We start from the raw sequence: 8,878 nt of genomic DNA on the forward strand, positions 1-8,878 counted from the left end.
CAGTCGTCACATCCGTATGTGTGACACATCCTGTTGTTCTACCTATGATCGTGGTAGCGAACGAGTTAAGAACGTGCACCTAGGAATTAACGATTTTTTCGTTATTATCCGTAGAATATGTACCGGAAGATAATTGAATCGGCACCTGAGAGTTAGTGTTAATCCTTTGCATTTGAGGACTGTGCCATTCCAGTTGCCAGCGGTGTCTGAGAGGCACCTCTTGAGTGCAAAGGGTTAATGTCGTTCCCTGAAGCAAGGGTTGCACCCGTGCTGTCAACTGATTGTAAAGTGCAGAGTTTACGGTCTAACATGCACCTCGGAATTTGCGACCGTTTCGTGGTTACTTATCTATCGACTATATAAAAATGGAAAACTTTTGAATACGGATACCGATTACAGCAATTTTCGTAGTTTACGGTAATTACAGGTATACCGGTATTTGAAACAGCCCTGAAAAACCCTTGAGCGACGTCTGGTCGTTAGAGATGGACACTCTAGAGAGTTAACTCCTTGCCGTACTAATTAACTCGGTAAAATTCCAACCCAAGTGATTCGTGAAAATTTTCCAAGTCGGTCGAAATGGCAAGGAAAGTTGCTTGCAGCACAGAACAATTTTTTTATCCGAAATTGAGATTACGAGTCTGACTCGTGATGGTAATGTTTGGGCCAAAATTTGTATCACGAGTCAAGCTTGTTAAAGTACGGCAAAGGGTTAAAAAACATGGTCGTCAGAAGTTGCCCCGTACTTTTGAAGAAAACCCTTGAAAAGAGACCCTTTGAGAATATCCTTGCTCGGGTTTATTGCCCCTTCGTCAACTGCACGGATCCTTAGGTGCGCGAGAAGGAGCCTAAATTTGTTACATAGATCTCAACTAGGACAGTAAAAAAAAAAAGAAATTGTGCTAAGGATTTCTACTTACGCCCCAGTGATTATCCGTGGAATATGGACGGGAGAAAAAATCTTGAATTGAGATACCGAATTTAGCGACTGACTAATCTGGTAAAAACCTTTGGGGAAAAAGATTGCTTATTAACTCATATCTTGAGCCGGGAGCTGCACCTAGGCTGACTAGCTATTCATAAACCATGGTGTTTATGACTGAAGAGCATGCACCGAGAAACGAGCGTCATTTTCGCGATTACCCGTGAAATTTATAAGAACGAAAAAATGTTGATAACTGCTTAAAAATTAAGAGGACGATTTATGAAATTTATTATACTGGTAAAAACGCTGGTGATGTTTTACATTCGTTTCTTGAGGTAGGAAGGTGCATGTCTGACGTCAGCCGCTCTAATATACGAGTTTTACGGTGTACATAATGTAAAGTGTCAACTATTTTCCAATTATGAATGAAATATGTGCATGGAAAATTGATTAAGGTGATCTCACTGATTAAATTGGTGAAACTTCGTAGAGAAGAGTTGGTTTTTATGTTGATTTTCTGAGTTGGTGGATACACCTCGGTTGCCAGTTGCTTCCGAGGTGCAATCTTTCCGAGAGCACGCGCCATAAAATAACAACTTGAAAAGGCATTATCGCTGATTGATAAAATGATTAATAATCCTCGTAGGAGACAAATATTGGCTTGACATTTATTTCTGGTATCAGGGCAGTGATTAAAGCATACAGTTTACGTACCGAGGGCACGCACCGCAAAATTAGCGACTCCTCCGTTATTACTCATGAAATATGCATGGATGTAAAATTCTTAAATTGAGACACCAATTTAAGCGACCAGTGATTACCACAGTAAAAAGCCTCATAAAAGGAGATCGTTTCTAAATTCGTTTCCTGAGTTAAGGGGTTACACCTGTGCTGTCAGCCACCCCTAAAGCTCAGAGTTTACGAAGGCAGCCCACGTTACCGAGAACCAAGTCGTAATGAACCTGACGTTATCTTAATGGCGTCTTTATGTATCAACGTTACAGGCCTTGCCCGTTTCGGAAAACTAATGCCACGTGGTTACAGGGCACCGCCGCCATTACGGTTTGCATGCTTTCAAAGTGCTGGAAGGCCTCTCATTTACAGGTCTAAAAACTGCACCACCGTCGTAAAAGCTCGACTTCGATTCTAGTCCACACCTAGTACGGAAAAAAAATCGATGAATTTGATTTTCTCGCTTCGATGCCTCCTTTCGTTACTCCTCGCCGAGAACTTTCGGAGACGGCAGACGGTTTACTCCAAAATTGATATGAAATACGAAAATTGATAACGTTTAAGATGATATGAAATGCGCTCAGAAATTGAATCTAGGTCGATAAATTGAAATTCATCTAAACCTTTGTTGATGATAGTCATTTTGAATACTCAAGTGGTGATATAAGCTGGTGCGTCACGTTACCGATATTTATATTTATGTTGAAATCTTTTACACTCCATGTTGAGAATTATACGAAATGAAGCGTTTCATGTGCCATTTCAGTAAAGTAACGATGAAGAGATCGATGAAAAACTGTCGAAATCCCGGGAATTCATTATTCTAACGACTGTTTAGGACCAACGTCGCCATCTGTGATGTTCAGCTGCAATTAAATTTATGCTCTAGAAACACGTGTTAGCCCCTGGACAAGCCGGCATTTTTTTGTAATCGTTCGTAAAACGTCACGTAAAACGGAATTTCACGTGAACCATTTTCGCACTTCACGAAAATGAACTAAAGTACATGAAACGAAGTTCGCACTTCGCGAAAATGGGAATTAACGTGTCGACCGCTTAAGACAACATCCTCGAGTTCGGTTCGACACGGCTTCCTGGTCCGACCGAGAAGAGAGGCAGCAATGCGATATTTTAGTACAAAAGGGCCGCTCACACGAGACTTTGGCCGCGAAAATACAATTAGGCCACTCACAGGAGACTTTGGCCGCGAAATACAATTAGGCCGCTTACACGAGACTAGGCCGACAAATTCGGAAAATGGCCGCTCACACGAGACTAGGCCGAGTGAAACGAAAGAGGCCGATCACGCAGAATCCTGGTCGATTAGACAGCGGAAAAAATTTGGTAAAAAATCCAAATTTTGAATGCTTCGCGAAAATGGGAATTAACGTGTCGACCGCTTAAGACAACATCCTCGAGTTCGGTTCGACACGGCTTCCTGGTCCGACCGAGAAGAGAGGCAGCAATGCGATATTTTAGTACAAAAGGGCCGCTCACACGAGACTTTGGCCGCGAAAATACAATTAGGCCACTCACAGGAGACTTTGGCCGCGAAATACAATTAGGCCGCTCACACGAGACTAGGCCGAGTGAAACGAAAGAGGCCGATCACGCAGAATCCTGGCCGATTAGACAGCGGAAAAAATTTTGTTAAAAAATCCAAATTTTCAATGTGTCAGGACAATTCTTAGATGATCAGGAGTGATGTGTCAAAGTTTCGGACAGTTCGGTCTAATACCTTTAAAAAAAAGTGTTGTATTCGAATCGACTGATTTGAAGGGGGTTTCACTTCACCTTAAGCGTCGAGCATGCTGAAATAAGACCTGGATGAAATGATACAATAAAATATAATACCACTGCCTGCGGAAAGGATTTTAAAGGTTTTCAGGATTAAGGTTTAACATTTGGAGCCCTGGGGCGATCGCCCACAGGGTGCATCGTCACAATATATATGTATATATGTATATATATGCACATGTATATGGTATATAGGCTGATTCTTTCATATCACCTTAAGTGCATCTGCAGTGCTAATATGTGACATCTCGTAAAAGCACAGTTAATTGTAAAAGGAAAAATTAGATTTGACTTTTCTTTCTAAACAATTATTTCCCCGCGTGTCTTCCTAAGGGTTTCCTGGAAATCGTAAACCGTGAACTGTAAAACTGTTAAAAAAAAAAAAAGTTGGCGATATTTAAATGCGCCGCACGACCCGGGCACCCGGACTCCCGTAAAAAACGCGCTTAATTTCGTTTAAGTCGGGGGAAGTTGTAACGAGGTGTTCAACGAGGCCATATAGTGCGCGGCACTATATACAGCGGACTTGCGAACAGAAATTACGTCGATTGTGGGTCTAATTTTGTCGAAGAGTACAATTAATTAAGGAAATTGTTTGGAAATGTTTGCCTTGGTCACTCTTGCTTCTTCTTCGTTAGTAGGAAAAACTCGGTAATTTCGTAAAATGCGTAAAAACATTATAAATCTTGAGGACCTTTTCAGGTGAAAAATGGCGGTGGATATGAAAAGATGTGACATGTCGCTAAATGGTACCAGGGACACCGTGCAACTTGAATACGTCTTTTCAGTAATGTATAAATATAGTTATATTTTCATTTACCTAAATATTATTCATGGAAGGTTGGAAGAGAAATGTTGACGTTATTTCTCTGTAGATGATGAGATATTTTAAGATCCAAAGAATAAAGTGTAGCCAATTAGGTGCAACTTTCGGTTTCATCCCTTCGCTGCATTTTGGGATCCTGGTTACTGACGAGAACTGCATGCTGCAGGATGAATCTCCGTTGAAGGGGTTAATGGGTCATGAAATGCATTTTAATTAAAGAGAATTTAAAAGAGAGTGGAAAGGTACAGGGAACATTTGCTTACAGAATTGTTTTATATCATGTTTGAAGAATTGACTTAAGGAGAATATGAGATAACAATGTTTTAAAATGTTAAAAAATGGTAGACTTGTGCAAGCTGGACATTTTTTATTTTTTATCACCCTGTACATAATCCTAAGAGAATGGCAAGTTTAATACAAAATGTTAAGGTGATTTTAGAAAGCAGAAAATATTATTTTAAAACCGAAGGTACGGATTATCAATGAAAGAGGAATTCAGATGCCAGGAATAAAAGGCCAATAGAAATCACCCTTTCATTGCTTTTTGCACTCAAAACTCACGTTGATTAGAACGAATTTCAATCTACTAATCCCCTTTAAAGCTTTCCCATACTTCGGACCCTCTCGCATTGAATCATTATTTTTTCTCGTATAATTGCACCTTACGTGCATATACCTAAAAAGGTACTTTCTATAAGAAAAGTGTCATTAAGGTTTCCCTCTCGCTTTTGTCACACAATGAAATTAGCGGGCGCCATTCTATTATTCCAATTTGAAACGCTTTGAAATATTTTCGATTTTAAATACTTCGCCAATAAAATAATACAGCTCCATAAGCAACTATTTCCTCCATCTTCTTATTCTCTATAAGACTCACATTGATTAGAACGAATTTCACAATCTACTAACCCCCTTTAAAGCTTCTCTATATTTCGGAGACCTCTCGCATTGAATCATTATTTTTTCTCGTATAATTGCACCTTACGTGCATATACCTAAAAAGGTACCTTCTATAAGAAAAGTGTCATTAAGGTTTCCCTCTCGCTTTTGTCACACAATGAAATTAGCGGGCGCCATTCTATTATTCCATTTTGAAACGCTTTGAAACATTTTCGATTTTAAATACTTCGCCAATAAAATAATACAGCTCCATAAGTAACTATTTTCTCCATCTTCTTATTCTCTATAAGACTCACATTGATTAGAACGAATTTCACAATCTACTAACCCCCTTTAAAGCTTCCCCACACTTCGGAGACCTCTCGCAGTGAATCATTTTTCCACGTGTAATTGCACCTTACGCGCATGTACATGAAAAAGTACCTGACCTATAAAAAAAGTGTCATTAATGTTTTCCTCTCGCACTATGCAGCAAGCCGGCGCCATTTTTCCGCATGTGCTCGTTCGCACATGCCCTTGATTATACACGTACATATGTTTATATTCGCCCGTAACTTCGTAGCATAGACCTGGGAAATAATTGAAACTGAAATTGCACATTCCTTCGTCCGTCTAAATGAAAGGCCGCCCAGAAAGTGCCATTTCCCTAGCACTGGGTAGTCACTTTTTGTTCGAGGATGGATTATTATTTTCAATTCGGTCATGCGTGTAAAACGCATCCCAGATACGAATAACAATTGACTCGTTCCAGATCAGGATCGCGAGTGTTTTCCGTGAAATACGGTGGACTGATAACAAAAAGCAACTCGGCCGGCACTCGCAGCTGATGAACAAGCGTTGCGGAAATTGTCCTTTGGGAGGAAGAGAGACGCGGGAGGGACATTTTAATTCGACGACGTGATTACGACGTCGACCCCAGATTGCGACAACAATAAATTCGCCCTACAGGACGCATAATGTCGTCCACGTGGAATGGACGGTCGCGCTAATTGATATCAGTTCGGCAAATGATAGCGCAATTGGTCTAGTTAGCAGCCATCGGAAGCGATCCGAAATCGAACAGCTGTCAATTGTTCTGCCTTGAAAAATTACGATCTCGGCGTCGTTCGACATCTGGAAAAGCTTTCTCATAACGAGAAATGAAAAATATAATTTTCTCAATGAAAAAAAAAAGTTAAGGGGTGAGCTACCCCTCACAGGCCTTACTTTGGATGGTGGTTTCACCCCCTTAAAGTGTTTAATGGCAGATAAAAAAAAATACGTGTCGCTTACTTTTTAGTCTACTATAACATATTATAAAAGAAATCAAATCGGAGAGATCGACCTGGGATATCTTCCTTGTTAGGTAAGGCGTGCACCCAGAGAAACAATTGCATAATCGCGGTATTAATTGCAATTTGCAAAAAAATCGATTATTCTATTTTACGTTCCAGCTGCAGATCTCGATAAAAAGACAAATGTATTCGCTTCCAATAATATTTAATTATCGTCCAACAGTCATAACTTGCAAATCGATTTCGGACATATCATCGCAGCAATCGTCAGCACAACCATTGATTCAGATAACACAAAGTGGAATTTTCTTGCGGACCAAAAAAATAATCCAAGTGATCCATGTCAATTCCATTTGCGTTTCTTCCTAACTCGCGACCCAATCTCACCGTTAAAAAAAAAAATTCCTAAATTTGCGAAGCAATTTCGGTGTTAGGAATTGTCCCGGCATCGAAAACGTGAAGAATGTCAAAAACGAGGCCTGGCCGGTGAAGGTGATTTTGACGTCGTCTGCAACTGACGAAAAAGCTTCGGCCCAGGAAGGACAGGCCGAACGAAGGATTTTAATTCGATATGCCAGCGACAGTGACGGATTATATCAACCGTGGCCGAAGAGGCAACTCCTTTTTTTAGTCGGCGTATCGAGTCGACGAGGAGACGAAAAAATATGGAGCCGAAGCGACGCCGGGGGGTGCACGCCTCCCTCTCGGTTCATTTCCCCCAGGGCTTCCTATGATTCACCTTTTCCGAGCCTTATGAAATTTTCATATCCTCCGGAATGTGCGCGCAATTGCGTGCATTCAGGTTGATCGTGATAAATCGATCCGCGGGAATACTTATCGCTCGTCGTTGACGATTTCACTCAGCCGCTCGTCGAGATGAACCGGAGACGCGTAGATACTTACAGGCGTTCCCATCCCGTTCCCGAGGACGATGAGAGACGAGACGCAGCCGATCCGCGTTTTGAAAAACATAATTTCTCATTCTGAAGTGAAAACTTTTGAAGTAAAAACTTTTCAAATGAAAATTTTTGAAGTGAAAACTTTTGAAGTGAGAACTTTTGAAGTGAAAACTTTTGAAGTGAAAACTTTCGAAGTGAAAACATTCGAAGTGAAAACTTTCGAACTGAAAATTTTCGAAGTGAAAACTTTCGAAGGGAAAACTCGAAGGGAAAACTTTCGATGTGAAAACTTTCGAAGTGAAAACTTTCGAAGTGAAGAGTTTTGAAGTGAAAACTGAAAATGTCATCTCTAATGGCCGAAATTGAAACACCTGCGAAATTACGTACCGCGCTCATAATATCCGGTAAAAGATGATTTCCCCGTTAAAGACCCGGGAAGAAAAAGGTAGAACGGGGGTGGATTTTTGTTTCGCGGTAAAATCCCCATTAACGCTAAAATACAGCGGGCCATTCTTCTTTTTGCGGCATAAACTGCATTTCACGCTTATGCCCATGTACGACGTCCATTAATCTCGGTTTTTGCGTGCAGGGTGCACGCCTCGCCCTTGCCCTCCCCCTCCACCCCACCGAGCGAACGGGCGAACTCAAAAGCACCCCTGCGAAGTCGGTTCCTTTAGACGAGAGCTTTCCTCCCCGGCGAGGAAGGGGATGATTGTTTTCGATCATCGAGCCGACTGCCTCCATCCACTTTTGCCGGCCGATCGTTCCTTCCGAGAGGCGCATCTCTCTCTCTTTCTCTCTCTCTTGTCTTCCGTTTTATGACGGAAACGGGGCTCGGCATTGCACGCGGTCGGTATTTAACCCCCGATCAATAGATCCGCCTCTTTAACTTCTTTAGGACCCGATGTAAAGTCTTCCCTTCTGATTTCGCCCGGAAGCAGGGAAGGGAAATTTCCAACTATTTATTGGGGTGAGCTACCCCAAATAGAAAAACAATATTGCTCAAATATTGAAAGGAAAGCAATACTGCTCAAATATTGAAAGGAAAACAATATTGCTCAAATATTGGAAGAAAAACAATATTGTTTAGATATTGGAAGAAAAAATATAATGCTTAAATATTGAAAGGAAAGCAATATTGCTTAAATATTGAAAGTAAAACAATATTGTTTACATATTGGAAGAAAAAGAATATTGCTTGAATATTGGAAGGAAAGCAACATTGCTTACATATTGGAAGAGAAACAATATTGCTTAAATATTGAAAGGAAAGCAATATTGCTTAGGTATTGGAAAGAAAAACAATATTGCTCAAATATTGGAAGTAAAACAATAATGCTTAAATATTTGAAAGAAAGTATCCTATCAACTGCAGCGCAAATGGTCGTGATTATTTTCCTTTTCTCTTGAATAAATGGATTTAGAAATTTTTGCATAATGGGTTTGCGAAATGAGATCCTTTCATTTCTGCCGATCATTAAAGTTATACATAATCCATGTTTTCTTTACGTTTGTGCAGTTTTAG

The sequence above is a fragment of the Orussus abietinus genome, unplaced genomic scaffold (assembly GCF_000612105.2).
Source record: "Orussus abietinus isolate OABI.00-Male unplaced genomic scaffold, Oabi_2.0 scaffold190, whole genome shotgun sequence".
Taxonomy (NCBI): domain Eukaryota; kingdom Metazoa; phylum Arthropoda; class Insecta; order Hymenoptera; family Orussidae; genus Orussus; species Orussus abietinus.